Source organism: Scyliorhinus torazame, chromosome 14 (assembly GCF_047496885.1).
Source record: "Scyliorhinus torazame isolate Kashiwa2021f chromosome 14, sScyTor2.1, whole genome shotgun sequence".
NCBI classification, from domain to species: Eukaryota; Metazoa; Chordata; class Chondrichthyes; order Carcharhiniformes; family Scyliorhinidae; genus Scyliorhinus; species Scyliorhinus torazame.
In genome coordinates this window covers 168305824-168323300 of record NC_092720.1, presented here as the reverse complement: position 1 = coordinate 168323300, position 17477 = coordinate 168305824, and positions in this window count along the sequence as shown.

The window sequence follows — 17477 nt, the reverse complement described above, 5'->3', positions numbered from 1 at the left end:
GAATATTCCCTGTCCACCTTCACTATCTCACTCACAAGACGGTCATGTTCCTCCCTCCTTTCCCTAAGCGCACGAGCCTTAAATGAAATAATTTCCCCCCAGACCACTGCCTTCAGTGCCTCCCAAAAAATGGCCGCCGACACCTCCCCATTCTGATTCAACTCCACATACTCCTTAGTCGCCACCCGCACCTTGTCACAAAACACTCCAACCGCCAACAACCCCGAGTCAATCCTCCATCCCGGCCTCTGCTCCTGTCCCAATCTAAACCAAATCTCCAGCCAGTGGGGCGCATGGTCCGAGATAACTACCCTACTTACTCTGCCCCCTCCACACCAACCAAAATCTCCCGACTCACCACAAAGTAATCAATCCTCAAATACATCTTATGGATGTGTGAAAAGAAGGAATACTCCCTTCCCCCGGGTTCTGAAAGTGCCATGGATCCACTATACCCATCCTCTCCATAAACCCCCCCAGCTCCCTTGCCATTCGTACCCTACCCATCGACCTGGGGCTCGATCTATCGACCCTCGGCTCCAGGACACAGTTAAAATCTCCTCCCATGATTAACTGGTGCGTGGTCAAATCCGGGATTGCTGCCAGCAGCCCCCTCATAAAACCCACATCATCCCAATTTGGGAGATACACATTTACCAACACTACCGGTGCCCCTTGCAATACCCCACTCACAATCACATATCTCCCACCTGGATCCCTCACCTCCTTTGCACTCACAAATCCCATTTTTTTGCTCATTAAAATCGCCACTCCCCTCGATTTCGAATCAAATCCCGAGTGAAAAACCTGCCCAGCCCACCCCTTCCTTAACCTAACCTGGTCCTTCACACGGAGGTGTGTCTCCTGCAGAAAGACCACCCCCTCTTTCCAGCTCCTGAGGTGCGTGAACATCCACGATTTTTTAACAGGCCCGATCAGTCCCTGGATGTTCCGCGTTACCAACCTTACCGGAGGCTTATACCTCCAATCCCCTCTACCGTCTGTCACCTTCCCCACTTAACTCCCGCCCCTTTAATTCCACCCTATACCTAGCCCATCCCAGATGGCCCCTTTCTCCGTCCATGACCATGTCATCTCCCACCCCCTTCAATGTCGCAACAACCTTCCCGCCCTTTTCCCTCCCCCCCCCAGTCCTCCCTACCCCCCTCCCTCTCTCCTGGCCACCCCTCTTGGCCTTCTCCCCCACCACCTCAATTCCGTTCACCAGCATAACCTGCTAGCGCAGCAGCCCCTGCCCAAAGGCACCTCCCAATGATCTTCCCTCCCCCCCCCCCCCCCGCCACTCCTCAGCTCAAAGAGGAAGGCTCCCTGTTGACCTTACCCTCCCCCACCCAAACAAAGACTTCTCCTGAACTCCAGGCAGCCTTCTCCAAAAGCAAACAAACAAATGTTAAATATAAACAGCCCCAGAAAGCAGGAGGGGGGGGGGGGGGGGACGGGAACATCCATCTCCACATAAACTTTCCACCCCTTACAATCCCAACAGTAAACAGCAACCCCCCCCCCCAAAAAAAGATGAGCATTCCCCAATCCCGACCTCCATTTCAAACATGCTCCCAAACATTACAAAGTGCCAGCGCTCCAGTTCCCAAGCATTGTCCACTCAGTTCTCCCCCAGTTTATGCTCCTTAATGAAGTCTTCGGCCGCTTCTGGGGTCTCAAAATAATACTCCCGGTCTCCAAACATCACCCATAATTTTGCCAGGTAGAGCACCCCAAACCTGATCTGCCGCCGGTGCAGCACCGCCTTGGCCTTGTTGAAGCCTGCCCGTCGCTTCGCCAACTCGGCTCCGATGTCCTGATAAATCGGACCTTATTCCCCTCCCAGTCAGTCACTTCTCCCTGGTCGAATGCAGAATCTTCTCTTTCTCTTCAGATTTGTGAGTCTCACGATCACCGCCCGCTCACGATCAGCTCTCCAGCTCTAGGTTTCTGCATCAGGGACCTATGCGCTCGGTCCACTTCAGGGGTCTTATCTAGGAGCCTCTTTCCACCACCAGCCCTGCCAGCATCTTCGAGATGTACCTCGTGGCACTCGCACCTTCCACTCCTTCAGGCAGGCCCATTATACGCAGGTCCTGCCTTCTCGAGGTATTCTCCTGCTCCTCCACCTTTGCCTTCAACATTTTACAAAGGTTTCCTAGGAGCCACACCTCCACCTCCAGAGTCACCACACGATCGCTGTGTTCCGAGATCACTCCTTTGATCTCCCGAATCTGTGACCCCTGCACCTCCAAACACTTCTCCACCCGTTCCAAAGAACTCTTCAGGAGTGTCACAGCTTCTTCAATGGCCTTTGTGCGGTCCTCCTGCATTTGTTTCCTCTGCTGCTGGAATTCAGCTTTAATAAAGGCCATTAAATCAAGTTGAAGCCTTCCAGCTTGCTCTTCCCCCGCCTGCATGCCTAAAATGGCTGTTGTTATTGTTGCAGTATGGCGGCAGGGTGGCACAGTGGTTAGCACTACTGTCTCACGGCGCCGAGATCACAGGTTCGATCCCGGCTCTGGGTCACTGGCCGTGTGGAGTTTACACATTCTCCCCGTGTTCGCGTGGGTTTCGCCCCCACAACCCAAAGATGTGCAGGATAGGTGGATTGGCCAAGTTAAATTGCCCCTTAATTGGAAAAAGTGAATTGGGTACTCTAAATTTATTTTAAAAAAGAAAGTTATTGCTGCAGCACAAGTCTGCTCCAACTTTTCAGTCAAATCTCTCACTGCTTTCTGCCGGGTCTGGTAACCAGCAGAATTACAACTCCCAGGGGAAAGCACTCCTCCAACATTCACCTATGTCTTTTCATCAAAGTACCACCCAGTATTGGGTAAAAGGAGCTCTTTTCTGTGACTTTAAGCAGGAGCTGCCCTGTATGCGACCACTCATTCGACGGCCAACACCGGAAGTTCTTCTTCCTCTTCTAGTGGTGCTTCCAGCCCCAGTTTCCTATCCTCCCCATAACTGGAATGTCCAGTCCATCGAGGAAATGCTTCATACTCAAGTTCCCTTCAGTGGCTCAGAGGTGTACCGGTCCCGGTAGAAGTCCTCGAATACTCTGTTGACCTTTTCCGGCTCGGTTACTAGTCTGTCGTTGTTGTCCCTGAACTGTGCTATTTCCCTCGTGGCTGCATGCTTTGTCAGCTGGTGAGCCAGCAGGTGGCTGGCTTTGTCTCAACATTCATAAACGGTCCCCCATGTCTAACGGAGCCGGTGTACTGGCTGCCTAGTGGACAGCAGGTCAAAGTGCATTTTTCCTTTCCGCCAGAAGCTCAAAAAATGCCTTATTGGCAAGGTGGGCCGAGTCCAACCTCCATGGGGTGGGTTGGGCATGGCCCGTCTCCAACCTCACATCCATGTAGTGTGGACCATGGTCGGAGATTACGATCACGGAATATTCCGCTCTTACTATCCTTGGAAGCACCGCTTTCCCCACTACAAAGAAGTCAATGCACGACTATATCTGGTGTACCTGGGAGAAGAAGGCGAACTCCTTCTCCCCTGGGTGTGTGAACCTCCATGGTCCGCTGCCCCCACCTGCTCCATAAATGCGTTCAGTTCTTTCGCCATATTTGACATCTTCCCCAATTTGGGGTTTGATCTGTCCGTCCGTGGGTCCTGTACACAGTTAAAGTCCCCCCTCATGATTAGTCTGTGTATTTATATTGGGGATTTCCGCCATGGTCTTCTTCATAAACTCTGTGTCATCCCAGTTTGGAGCGTACACGTTAACAAGGACCACTGTTGCCCCATCCAGGACACCGCTGACCATGAGGTACGTCCCCCTTGGTCCGTAACCATCTTCATCGCTGTGAAATCATCCTCTTCTTTAGCAGTATGGCTACCCATCTGGCCTTCATCCCATAGCAGGAATGGCAGGTCTGTCCCACCCAGCCCTTCCTTACTCAGCGAATGGGTCCAGTAAGGCTAAGAGAAATAAAAGACAAGGAGAGTGTACAAAACATGACCAGACAGATGGTCTGAGAAAGCAGGGCAGAGAGCAAGATTAAACTGCATTTATTTCAATGCAAGAGGCCTAACGGGCAAGGCAGATGAACTCAGGACACGGATAGGTACATGCGACTGGGATATTATAAGTATTTCTGAAACATGGCTAAGGGAGGGACAGGACTGGCAGCTCAATGTTCCGGGGTACAGATGCTGTAGGAAAGATAGACCAGGAGATAGGAGAGGAGGGGTTGCGTTTTTGATTAGGGACAACATCAAGGCAGTACAGAGAGAAGATATATCCAAGGGTTCGCCCACTGGGTGTATATGGGTAGAACTGAAAAATAAGAAGGCAGAGATCACTTTGATAGGACTGTACTACAGGCCCCCAAATAGTCAGCGGGAAATTGAGGAGCAAATAGGTAAGGAGATTACAGATGGCTGCAAGAAAAATAAGGTGGTAATATTTGGGGACTTTAACGTTCCCAACATTAACTGGGACAGCCATAGCATTAGGGGCTTGGTTGGAGAGAAATTTGTCGAGTGTATTCAGGAGGAATTTCTCATTCAGTATGTGGATGGCCCGACTAGAGAGGGGGCAAAACTTGACCTCCTCTTGGGAAGTAAGGAAGAGCAGGTGATGGAAATGTTAGTGAGGGATCACTTTGGGACCAGTGACCATAATTCAATGAGTTTTAAGATAGATATGGAGAATGATAGTTCTGGCCCAAAAGCTAAAATTCTAAATTGGGGCAAGGCCAATTTCAATGGTATCAGACAGGAACTTTCAAAAGTTGATTGGGGAAGCTTGTTTACAGGCAAAAGGATGGCTGGTAAGTAGGAGGGTTTCAAAAGTGTGTTAACCAGGGTTCAGGGTGAGAACATTCCTTTTAGAGTGAAGGGCAAGGCTGGTAGAAGTAGGGAACCCTGGATGACTCGGGATATTGAGGCCCTGGTCAAAAAGAAGAAGGAGGCATATGACATGCACCGGCAGCTGGGATCAAGTGGATCCCTTGAAGAGTATAGAGGTTGTTGGCATACTTTCTGAAAGGGTAACCAAGAAGGTAGATGAGGGCAGTGCAGTCGACGTTGTCTACATAGACTTTAGCAAGACCTTTGACAAGGTACTGCATGGTAGGTTGTTGCATAAGGTTAAATCTCACGGAATCCAGGGTGAAGTAGCCAATAGGATACAAAATTGGCTGGACGACAGAAGCCAAAGTGTGGTCGTAGAGGGTTGTTTTTCAAACTGGAGGCCTGTGACCAGCGGTGTGCCTCAGGGATCAGTGCTGGGTCCACTGTTATTTGTTATTTATATTAATGATTTGGATGAGAATGTCAGAGGCATGGTTAGTAAGTTTGCAGATGACACCAAGATTGGTGGCATAGTGGACAGTGAAGAAGGTTATCTAAGATTGCAACAGGATCTTGATCAATTGGGCCGACCAATGGCAGATGGAGTGATGCATTTTGGTAGATTAAATCAGGACAGGACCGATTCAGTTAATGGTAGAGAGTTGAGGAGAGTTACAGAACAAAGAGATCTCGGAGTACAGGTTCATAGCTCCTTGAAAGTGGAGTCACAGGTGGACAGGGTGGTGAAGAAGGCATTCGGCATGCTTGGTTTCATTGGTCATAACATTGAATACAGGAGTGGGGCAGCACGGTAGCACAAGTGGATAGCACTGTGGCTTCACAGCGCCAGGGTCCCAGGTTCGATTCCCCGCTGGGTCACTGTCTGTGTGGAGTCTGCACGTTCTCCCCGTGTCTGCGTGGGTTTCCTCCGGGTGCTCCGGTTTCCTCCCACAGTCCAAAGACGTGCAGGTTAGGTGGATTGGCCATGCTAAAAATTGCCCGTAGTGTCCACAAGGGTTGGGAGGGGTTATTGGGTTGCGGGGATAGGGTGGAAGTGAGGGATTAATGTGGGTCGGTGCAGACTCGATGGGCCGAATGGCCTCCTTCTGCACTGTATGTTCTATGTCTATGTCTATGTCTTGTTGAAGTTGTACAAGGCATTAGTAAGGCCACACTTGCAATACTGTGTACAGTTCTGGTCACCCCATTATAGAAAGGATATTAAACTGGAAAGAGTGCAGAAAAGATTTACTCGGATGCTACCGGGACTTGATGGTTTGAGTTAAAAGGAGAGGATGGATAGACTGGGACTTTTTTCCCTGGAGCGTAGGAGGCTTAGTGATGATCTTATAGAGGTCTATAAAATAATGAGGAGTATACATAAGGTAGATAGTCAACAGCTTTTCCCAAAGGTAGGGTAGTCTAAAACTAGAGGGCATAGGTCTAAGGTGAGAGGGGAGAGATACAATTGGGTCCAGAGGGGCAATTTTTTCACAGAGGGTGGTGAGTTTCTGGAACGAGCAATTAGAGGCAGTAGTAGAGGCGGGTACAATTTTGTCTTTCAAACAGCAGTTAAACAGTTACATGGGAAAGCTGGGTATAGATGGTTATGGGCCAAATGCGGGCAATTGGGACTAGCTTAATGGTTAAAAATTGACGGCATGGATAAGTTGGGCTGAAGGGCCTGATTTCATGCTGTAACCCTCTATGACTCTATGGCCCACAGTTGGTCCTTCTCACTCAGGTGCGTCTCTTGGAGGAAGACTGTGTCGGCTTTCAAACTTTTCAGGTGGGCATAGTCTCTGGATCTTTTCACTGGGCCAGTAAGTCCCCTGATGTTCAGGGTGACTATTCTGATTTGGGGTATATGTTCCCCCCCCCGCCCCCTCCCCCCCCCGCGCCCCCCCCCCCCCCCACCCCCCCCCCCCCACCCCTCCTGTGGGATCAACCATACTTACCTTGTGGATGTGCATGGTGAATGTATTCACCTAATGTATGAGCTGCCTGTATATGACCTATGACCTGGAAGTGATGATACGGTCTACTTCCAGGTACTGTACTGGAACCCCGGTGGGCTCCGCCTCTGGCTCCGCCCTCACCGGGGCAATATGTAGACCAGCCACCTGTGGGTGGCACTCATTTGTACAGCCGACACTGGCAGACGAGTTCATGGATGATAAAGCCTAATGTTCACTCGTTCTCACAGTGAATTGATGGTATAACAATTTATTATCATCGACAGCACCATGGAAGTCGCTCTAAAGCCAGATAAGCTCGAACTCGATACGTGCGCGTCAGAGGCCAAGGAGATCTTCGAACATTGGCTTCGCTGCTTGGAGGCCTCCCTCGACTCCTCCACAACGCCTCCCACTGAAACCCTCAAGCTGCAATTCCTCCACGCTCGAGTGAGCCATCGAATCTCCGTGATGATAGAGAAAGCTGCTACGTACGAGGCAGCGGTCGCAACCCACAAGCCGCATTTCGTGAAGCCTGTAAATGAGGTGTTCGCCCGACACCTTCTCACTACTTGCCATCAACGTGCCGGGGAATCGCTGGACAAGTACCTGGAAACCCTGACGCTACTTGCAAGGAGCTGCAGCTATCGGGATGTGACAGCGGAGGAACACATGAACCTACAGATCCGGGACACCTACGTGGCTGGGGTCCGATCGAACTACATCAGGCAGCGCCTGCTGGAAAACGGGACCTCTGACCTGTGGGACACGGTAAAGCTAGCTACCTCATTAGAGGTGGCCTACCAGAGCCTCAGTGCGTTCCCAGCGGGCACGGCGAACACTTCGTGGACACCATCGTCGCGGCCCCCGTTGGACCCGACTACGTCACAGGCCTGTGCTGCGCGGCTGCCAGTCCAACCCGGGGAACTGCAGTGCTACTTCTGGGGCCAGGGTCAACACACCCCGGCAGCGTTGCCCAGCCCGCACAGCAACATGCAGCGACTGTGGCAAAAAGGGACACTTTGCCAGAGTCTGTCTGGGCCGACCTAAAGCCCAGAAATCGAAAACTCACCAGGCCCGACCCATGGACTCGCAGACCCCGCAATGTGGCTGCGTGCCTGCCCGGAACGGCCCCTTCAGACGCATCATCAGCCTCGTGGGGGCCGCCATCTTGGCCGCCGGCTCCAACACCGGCCGACACGTGCGACTCGTGGGTGCCGCCATCTTGGCCGTCGGCTCCGGCACCGACCGACACGTGCGACCGATGGGGGTGGCCATCTTGGTCGCCATCTCCGACCCAGCCCGACACGTGTGACTCATGGGGGCCGTCATTTTGTGACCCCGATACCGCCGACCACGCTGACTACCCGCAGCTTGGCGCAGTCGCCCACGACCAGTCACAGACAAAGCACCTGAAAAACTCAATGATGGTTGTCTCCACCTACAATTACGATATCAAGTATCGTCCTGGGAAGCTCAACGAGCTCCCAGATGCCCTGTCCCGCGGCACAGGCGCCAGCGCGCAAGATGATCGACTTCGGGCTATCCACGATGACCTCTGTCACCCGGGGGTCACCCGGCTTACTTATTTTATTAAGGCCTGCAATCTGCCCTTCTCCACTGAGGAGGTCAAGGCCATGACCAGGGACTGCCAGGTCTGCGCGGAGTGCAAACCGCACTTCTACCGGCCAGACAAGGCCCGCCTGGTACAGGCCTCCCAGCACTTTGAGCGCCTAAGTATTGACTTCAAAGAGCCCCTCCCCTCCACCAACCGTAATATATGCTTTCTAACCACCGTTGATGAGTACTCCCACTTCCCCTTCGCTGTTCCCTGCCCCGACATGACCTCGGCCACTGTGATAAAGGCACTGCACAGCATCTTCACACTCTTCGGTTTCCCTGCGTACGTCCACAGTGATCGGGGCACATCGTTCATGAGGGGTGCAGTGCTCTGACTGTGAGATGTGGCAGGTCCGGGAGGCTTCCAGCGTGCAGAAATCTGCTTCATCTGCAGAAAGTGCACCCAACTGGAGCTCCTCACAGACCGCATGGTTCGGTTGGAGCAGCAATTGGATGCACTTAGGAGCATGCAGGTGACGGAAAGCGTCATAGATCGCAGTTATGTAAATGTGGTAACACCCAAGGTGCAGGCAGAGAAATGGGTGACCACCAGAAAGGGCAGGCAGTCAGTGCAGGAATCCCCTGTGGTTGTCCCCCTCTCGAACAGGAACACCCCTTTGGATACTGTCGGGGGGGATAGCCTATCAGGGGAAAACAGCAGCAGCCAGAGCAGTGGCACCACGGCTGGCTCTGATGTTCAGAAGGGAGGGTCAAAGCGCAGAAGAGTAATAGTAATAGGGGACTCTATAGTCAGGGGCACAGATAGGCGCTTCTGTGAACGTGAAAGAGACTCCAGGATGGTATGTGGCCTCCCTGGTGCCAGGGTCCAGGATGTCTCCGAACGGGTAGAGGGCATCCTGAAGGGGGAGGGCAAACAGGCAGAGGTCGTTGTACATATTGGTACTAACGACATAGGCAGGAAGGGGCATGAGGTCCTGCAGCAGGGGTTCAGGGAGCTAGGCAGAAAGTTAAAAGACAGGACCTCGAGGGTTGTAATCTCGGGATTACTCCCTGTGCCACGTGCCAGTGAGGCTAGAAATAGGAAGATAGAGCAGCTAAACACGTGGCTAAACAGCTGGTGTAGGAGGGAGTGTTTCCATTATCTGGACCACTGGGAGCCCTTCCGGGGCAGGTGTGACCTATATAAGAAGGACGGGTTGCATCTAAACCGGAGAGGCATAAATGTCCTGGCCGCGAGGTTTGCTAGTGTCACACGGGAGGGTTTAAACTAGTATGGCAGGGGGGTGGGCACGGGAGCAATAGGTCAGAAGGTGAGAGCATTGAGGGAGAACTAGGGAATAGGGACAGTGGGGCTCTGAGGCAGAGCAGACAGGGAGATGTTGCTGAACACAGCGGGTCTGGTGGCCTGAAGTGCATATGTTTTAATGCAAGAAGTATTACGGGTAAGGCAGATGAACTTAGAGCTTGGATTAGTACTTGGAACTATGATGTTGTTGCCATTACAGAGACCTGGTTGAGGGAAGGGCAGGATTGGCAGCTAAACGTTCCAGGATTTAGATGTTTCAGGCGGGATAGAGGGGGATGTAAAAGGGGAGGCAGAGTTGCGCTACTGGTTCGGGAGAATATCACAGCTGTACTGCGGGAGGACACCTCAGAGGGCAGTGAGCCTATATGGGTAGAGATCAGGAATAAGAAGGGTGCAGTCACAATGTTGGGGGTTTACTACAGGCCTCCCAACAGCCAGCGGGAGATAGAGGAGCAGATAGGTAGACAGATTTTGGAAAAGAGTAAAAACAACAGGGTTGTGGTGATGGGAGACTTCAACTTCCCCAATATTGACTGGGACTCACTTAGTGCCAGGGGCCTAGACGGGGCGGAGTTTGTAAGGAGCATCCAGGAGGGCTTCTTAAAACAATATGTAGACCGTCCAACTAGGGAAGGGGCGGTACTGGACCTGGTATTGGGGAATGAGCCCGACCAGGTGGTAGATGTTTCAGTAGGGGAGCATTTCGGTAACAGTGACCACAATTCAGTAAGTTTTAAAGTACTGGTGGGCAAGGATAAGAGTGGTCCTAGGATGAATGTGCTAAATTGGGGGAAGGCTAATTATAACAATATTAGGCGGGAACTGAAGAACATAGATTGGGGGCGGATGTTTGAGGGCAAATCAACATCTGACACGTGGGAGGCTTTCAAGTGTCAGTTGAAAGGAATTCAGGACCGGCATGTTCCTGTGAGGAAGAAGGATAAATACGGCAATTTTCGGGAACCTTGGATAACGAGAGATATTGTAGGCCTCGTCAAAAAGAAAAAGGAGGCATTTGTCAGGGCTAAAAGGCTGGGAACAGACGAAGCCTGCGTGGAATAGAAGGAAAGTAGGAAGGAACTTAAGCAAGGAGTCAGGAGGGCTAGAAGGGGTCACGAAAAGTAATTGGCAAATAGGGTTAAGGAAAATCCCAAGGCTTTTTACACGTACATAAAAAGCAAGAGGGTAGCCAGGGAAAGGGTTGGCCCACTGAAGGATAGGCAAGGGAATCTATGTGTGGAGCCAGAGGAAATGGGCGAGGTACTAAATGAATACTTTGCATCAGTATTCACCAAAGAGAAGAAATTGGTAGATGTTGAGTCTGGAGAAGGGTGTGTAGATAGCCTGGGTCACATAGAGATCCAAAAAGACGAGGTGTTGGGTGTCTTAAAAAATATTAAGGTAGATAAGTCCCCAGGGCTTGATGGGATCTACCCCAGAATACTGAAGGAGGCTGGAGAGGAAATTGCTGAGGCCTTGACAGAAATTTTTGGATCCTCACTGTCTTCAGGTGATGTCCCGGAGGACTGGAGAATAGCCAATGTTGTTACTCTGTTTAAGAAGGGTAGCAAGGAAAATCCTGGGAACTACAGGCCGGTGAGCCTTACTTCAGTGGTAGGGAAATTACTGGAGAGAATTCTTCGAGACAGGATCTACTCCCATTTGGAAGCAAATGGACGTATTAGTGAGAGGCAGCACGGTTTTGTGAAGGGAAGGTCGTGTCTCACTAACTTGATAGAGTTTTTCGAGGAGGTCACTAAGATGATTGATGCAGGTAGGGCAGTGGATGTTGTCTATATGGACTTCAGTAAGGCCTTTGACAAAGTCCCTCATGGTAGACTAGTACAAAAGGTGAAGTCACACGGGATCAGGGGTGAGCTGGCAAGGTGGATACAGAACTGGCTAGGTCATAGAAGGCAGAGAGTAGCAATGGAAGGGTGCTTTTCTAATTGGAGGGCTGTGACCAGTGGTGTTCCACAGGGATCAGTGCTGGGACCTTTGCTCTTTGTAGTATATATAAATGATTTGGAGGAAAATGTAACTGGTCTGATTAGTAAGTTTGCAGACGACACAAAGGTTGGTGGAATTGCGGATAGCGATGAGGACTGTCAGAGGATACAGCAGGATTTAGATTGTTTGGAGACTTGGGCGGAGAGATGGCAGATGGAGTTTAATCCGGACAAATGTGAGGTAATGCATTTTGGAAGGTCTAATGCAGGTAGGGAATATACAGTGAATGGTAGAACCCTCAAGAGTATTGAAAGTCAAAGAGATCTAGGAGTACAGGTCCACAGGTCATTGAAAGGGGCAACACAGGTGGAGAAGGTAGTCAAGAAGGCATAAGGCGTGCTTGCCTTCATTGGCCGGGGCATTGAGTATAAGAATTGGCAAGTCATGTTGCAGCTGTATAGAACCTTAGTTAGGCCACACTTGGAGTGTTCAATTCTGGTCGCCACACTACCAGAAGGATGTGGAGGCTTTAGAGAGGGTGCAGAAGAGATTTACCAGAATGTTGCCTGGTATGGAGGGCATTAGCTATGAGGAGCGGTTGAAAAAACTCGGTTTGTTCTCACTGGAACGAAGGAGGTTGAGGGGAGACCTGATAGAGGTCTACAAAATTATGAGGGGCATAGACAGAGTGGATAGTCAGAGGCTTTTCCCCAGGGTAGAGGGGTCAATTACTAGGGGGCATAGGTTTAAGGTGAGAGGGGCAACGTTTAGAGTAGATGTACGAGGCAAGTTTTTTACGCAGAGGGTAGTGGGTGCCTGGAACTCGCTACCGGAGGAGGTGGTGGAAGCAGGGACGATAGTGACATTTAAGGGGCATCTTGACAAATACATGAATAGGATGGGAATAGAGGGATACGGACCCAGGAAGTGTAGAAGATTGTAGTTTAGTCGGGCAGCATGGTCGGCATGTGCTTGGAGGGCCGAAGGGCCTGTTCCTGTGCTGTACATTTCTTTGTTCTTTGTTCTTTGTCTTTGCAGGCCCTTATGACAGCGGACGACTTCAAATCGTGCAGGCGTATGACTTCTGGGTAGTTGGAGAAGTAGTCAACGATGATGACATAGTCCCTGCTGAGCGCGTGAAAGAGGTCCACACCCACCTTCGCCCAGGGGGACGTCAACAGCTCATGGGGCAGAAGCGTTTCAGGAAGTTGCGCCGGCTGAAACCTTTGGCAGGTTGGGCAGTTGAGCACCACATTGGCAATATCGTCACTGATGCCCGGCCAGTATACCGCCTCTCGGGTCCTCCTTCTGCACTTCTCGACCCCCAGGTGGCCTTCGTGTAGTTGATCGAGAACCAGCTTGTGCATGCTGTGCGGAATCACAATCCGGTCCAGCTTCAGAAGGACACCATCAATGACGGCAAAGTCGTCTCGGACATTGTAGAATTGCGGGTACTGCCCTTTGAGCCACCCTCCCGTCATGTGGCGCATCACACGTTGTAGAAGGGGGTCGGCCGCAGTCTCTCGGCGGATGCGGGCCAGACTGGAGTCGTCAGCTGGCAGATTTGCTGATGTGAAGGCCACCTGCGCCTCGACCTGACCTACGAACCCCTCCGAATCTGGCGGCGTGCTCACTGCTCTGGATAGGGCATCCGCAACGATGAGTTCCTTCCCTGGGGTGTAGACCAGTTGGAAGTTGTACTTCCTGAGTTTAAGTAGTGTGCACTGGAGGCGAGGGGTCATCTCGTTCAGGTCCATGTTTATGATGCTGACCAGGGGGCGGTGGTCAGTTTCAACAGTGAACCGGGGAAGACCGTACACATAATCATGGAACTTGTCGAAACCGGTTAGCAAGCCCAGGCACTCCTTTTGGATCTGCGCGTAGCACTGCTCTGTGGGGGTCATGGCCCGCGAGGCATAGGCGACCGGGGCCCATGACGCAGTGTCATCCCGCTGCAGGAGCACTGCCCCAATGCCGGACTGGCTGGCATCAGTCGAGATTTTAGTGGCACGAGACATGTCGAAAAACGCCAGTACCGGTGCAGTGGTGAGCTTGAGTTTGAGATCCTCCCATTCCTGCTGGTGTGTGTGCTGCCACTGGAACACCATGGACATTTTGACGAGGTGGCGCAGAGCTGTCGTGTGGGAGGCAAGGTTGGGAATGAACTTCCCCAGGAAGTTGTCCATGCCTAGAAAGCGTAGCACTGCTTTCTTGTCTGCCGGCTGCGGCATGGCTTTGATGGCGCTCACCTTGTCTGCATCCGGACGGACCCCTGACCGGGAAATGTGGTCCCCCAGGAACCTCAGCTCGGTTTGGCCGAAAGAACACTTGGCTCAGTTGAGGCGCAGGCCGTTTTCACGTATGCGTGCAAAGACGCGTTGGAGACGATAGATGTGCTCCTGTGGTGTGGTGGACCAGATGATGACGTCGTCCACGTAGACGTGCACCCCTTCGATGCCTTCCACCATCTGCTCCATGATCCTATGAAAGACCTCAGATACCGAGATGATGCCAAATGGCATTCGGCTGCAGTAGAACCTGCCGAAAGGGGTGTTGAAAGTGCACAGCTTTCGGCTGGACGGATCCAGTTGATCTGCCAAAAGCCCTTAGAGGCATCCAGTTTTGTAAATATTTTCGCCTGGGCCATTTCACTCGTGATCTCTTCCCGTTTGGGCATGGGGTAATGTTCCCTCATAATATTGTTGTTGAGGTCTTTTGGATCAATGCAGATCCGGAGCTCGCCGGAGGGCTTCTTGACACACACCATGGAGCTGACCCACGGCGTGGGCTCCGTGACCCTGGATAGGACCCCTTGGTCCTGGAGATCCTGCAGCTGCTGCTTGAGGCGGTCTTTGAGTGGCGCAGGGACCCTGCGAGGTGCGTGAATGACCGGGGTGGCGTCTGGTTTGAGCCGAATTCTATAGGTGTATGGCAGTGTTCCCATGCCCTCGAATGCCTCCTGGTTGTGGGCGAGGAGCGATTGGAGCTGTGAGTTAAACTCTGCATCCGGGAAGTCAGACGTTCCGTCTGGAGAGAGAGAGTGGACTTGTTGCATGAGGTGGAGAGCCTTGCATGCCTGTGCGCCTAGCAGGGAGTCCTTCGATGAGCCGACTATCTCGAATGAGAGTGTGGCCGTGTGTGTGTTGTGTGTCACCTGGAGCTGGCAGGATCCCATAGCCGGGATAACGTTCCCGTTGTAGTCGACCATCCTGCACCGGGATGGCCGAATTGGTGGTCTGACCTTCATGGCGTAGAAGGCTGACCATGCTATGAGGTTGGCGGAGGCGCCAGTGTCCAGGCGGAAAGTTATCGGTGATCGGTTGACCGTCAGGGTAGCACACCATTCATCACCCGGATTGATTGTGTTAACTTGGTTCCCATCAATGACCGCAACACGGAAGGCGTCTCGGTCATCTGTGTCACCGGTCTGGATGTCGTCTGGGCAAGATTCGTAATGGTGAGGCTGAATGGTCCGCACGTCCCTGCGAGGTTGACGGAGTTGTGGAAGATTGACAGGTTGAGCTACTCGACAGTAAGCAGCGTAGTGACCCACCTTGCCACAGAATAGGCATTGTCGGGTTCTTGCGGGACATTGCCGCTTTAAATGTGCAGCTCCACAGTAGCCGCATGTCGTGACGTCATAGCGTTCGTTGCGCCACTGCGCATGCGCAGTCCGGTCTTGTGTCGAGCGCGCCTGCGCATCACGTCCCTCAGTGTTGCCGTAGGTTTTGGCGCGCACAAGTGCGGGAGGCCTCAAAAAGCGCGCGAAATGGCAGACGTCGTCCGGGCCGCAGGCCGGGAGGAACTCGATCCCCTAGACCCGTTCGGCCTTGTGGGGCACCTGGTTCGCCGATCCGGCCGCGTAGGACCCCCGCCGCGCCGATTCGGTCGCCTGAAATTGTGCACAGCGGCTCGTCGCGTTTTCGTGTCTTCAATTGCGGAGGCTAAGGTGAGGCCTTTTATTTTTAAAAGCTGCTGGTGTAGGGTGCCCGAGGCGACCCCAAAAACGATCTGGTTCCGAATCATGGAGTCTGAGGTGGTGTCATAACCGCAGGACTGCGTGAGGATACGGAGATGCGTCAGGAATGACTGAAAGAGCTCATTCTTACTTTGCAGGCACTGCTGGAAGACATACCTCTCAAAGCTCTCGTTGACCTCGACGTTGAAGTGTTGGTTGAGCTTGAGAAGGACCGTCTTGTATTTGGATTTGTCCTCGCCTTCCGCGAACACCAGGGGGTTGTAGACATGGATGGCGAGCTGCCCTGCGGTGGTGAGGAGGATGGCGATCTTTCTGGTGTCCGAGGCGCTCTCTCTTTCGTTGGTTTCCAGAAAGAGCTGGAAGCGCTGCTTGAACAGCTTCCAATTTACGCCGAGGTTCCCAGCGACTTGCAGCGGCTTCTGTGTGTTGACGGTGTCCATGGCGCAGGATGGCAGATTTGTGGGTAGGTGTCAAATCACTCCTGGTATCATGATGTGTTGGGTGCTCTGAGACACAGACGAACCGACACGGTTGCGAATGGTACAACGCAGTTTTATTTCATTGAACTATAAACACAGTAAACTCTGGTATTCAGCACATGGTGAACCTCTGAGTGGCTGGCAATGAGGTCTGTGCCCTGAGCTCTCTTCTGCTCTAGTGCCCAGGAAGTGTCGTGTTCCCTGCTTTGTACTGTGTATGCTCTTGTCCGTGATTGGCTGTCGTGTTGTGTGTGCTGATTTGTCCATTGATCTGTCCATCATTATGTGTGTATGTGTGTGCTGTGATGTTCACCTGAATATCATGACACCACCCCCCCCCCCCCCCCCGCCTACCCCAAACCCCCAACCGTCTCCGACACGCCGGACTGAGGCTCAAGCTCCAGCAACAACACCCCTGGAGTCACCACCTGCAACAACCATGCCCGCCGCATCGCCAGAGCTCAGGAGGTCTAAAGGAATGATCCGGCCTCCAGACAGACTGAATATTTAATGACCCCACGTCACCCCTGCTGGACTTGATTTTTTAACAGGGAGTGAATGTGGTGAATGTATTCACCTAATGTAAGAGCTGTCTGTATAGTGCTGTGACCTATGACCTGGAAGTGATGATACGGTCTACTTCCAGACTGGAACCCCGGTGGGCTCCGCCTCTGGCTACGCCCTCACAGGGCAATATATAGACCGGCCACCTGTGGGTGGCACTCATTTGTAAAGCCGACAATGGCAGATGAGTTCATGGATAATAGAGCCTAATGTTCACTCGTTCTCACGGTCTCACAGTGAATTGACGGTATAACAATGTGCACCTGCACTCCGGGGTTTCCCTTTGTTCGGGAGAAATCCAAAATGGCCATGGTCATTGTTCTCACAATGAGGCCGGGCCCATGCGCTCCAGGGTTTCCTTTGTCTTGGGGCCGCCCAGTGGCCACCAACTATGTGTACTGCGTGTGGGTGAACCACTGCATGCTGGGGTTTCCCTTTGTTTGGGAACCCTTCCTATTGTTGTCCCCCTCCACTCCCTCTTTCTCGTTTACCCCCCCCCCCTGGTGGTGTGTAGCCAGCCTGTTCTCCTGGATGAATTTGTCCATGTCCGCAGGGACCGTGAAGTAATGCTCCTTGCCCTGGAATGTGACCCATAGTTTGGCGGGGTACAGCATCCCAAACTTTACCATGCTTTTGTACAGAGCCGCCTTCGCTCTCTTGAACTCCGCACACTGCTTGGCCATGTCTGCCCCAATGTCCAGATATATCCTGATCTGGTGCCCTTCCCAGTTCACGTCTTTGCTTTTCTGGCCCAGCGCAGGATTCTTTCCCAGTCCTGGCGGTTTTGGCGATTATCGCCCTCGGCTGCTCTCCGGCCTGGGTTTCGGCTGGAGCGACTAGTGGGGTCTGTC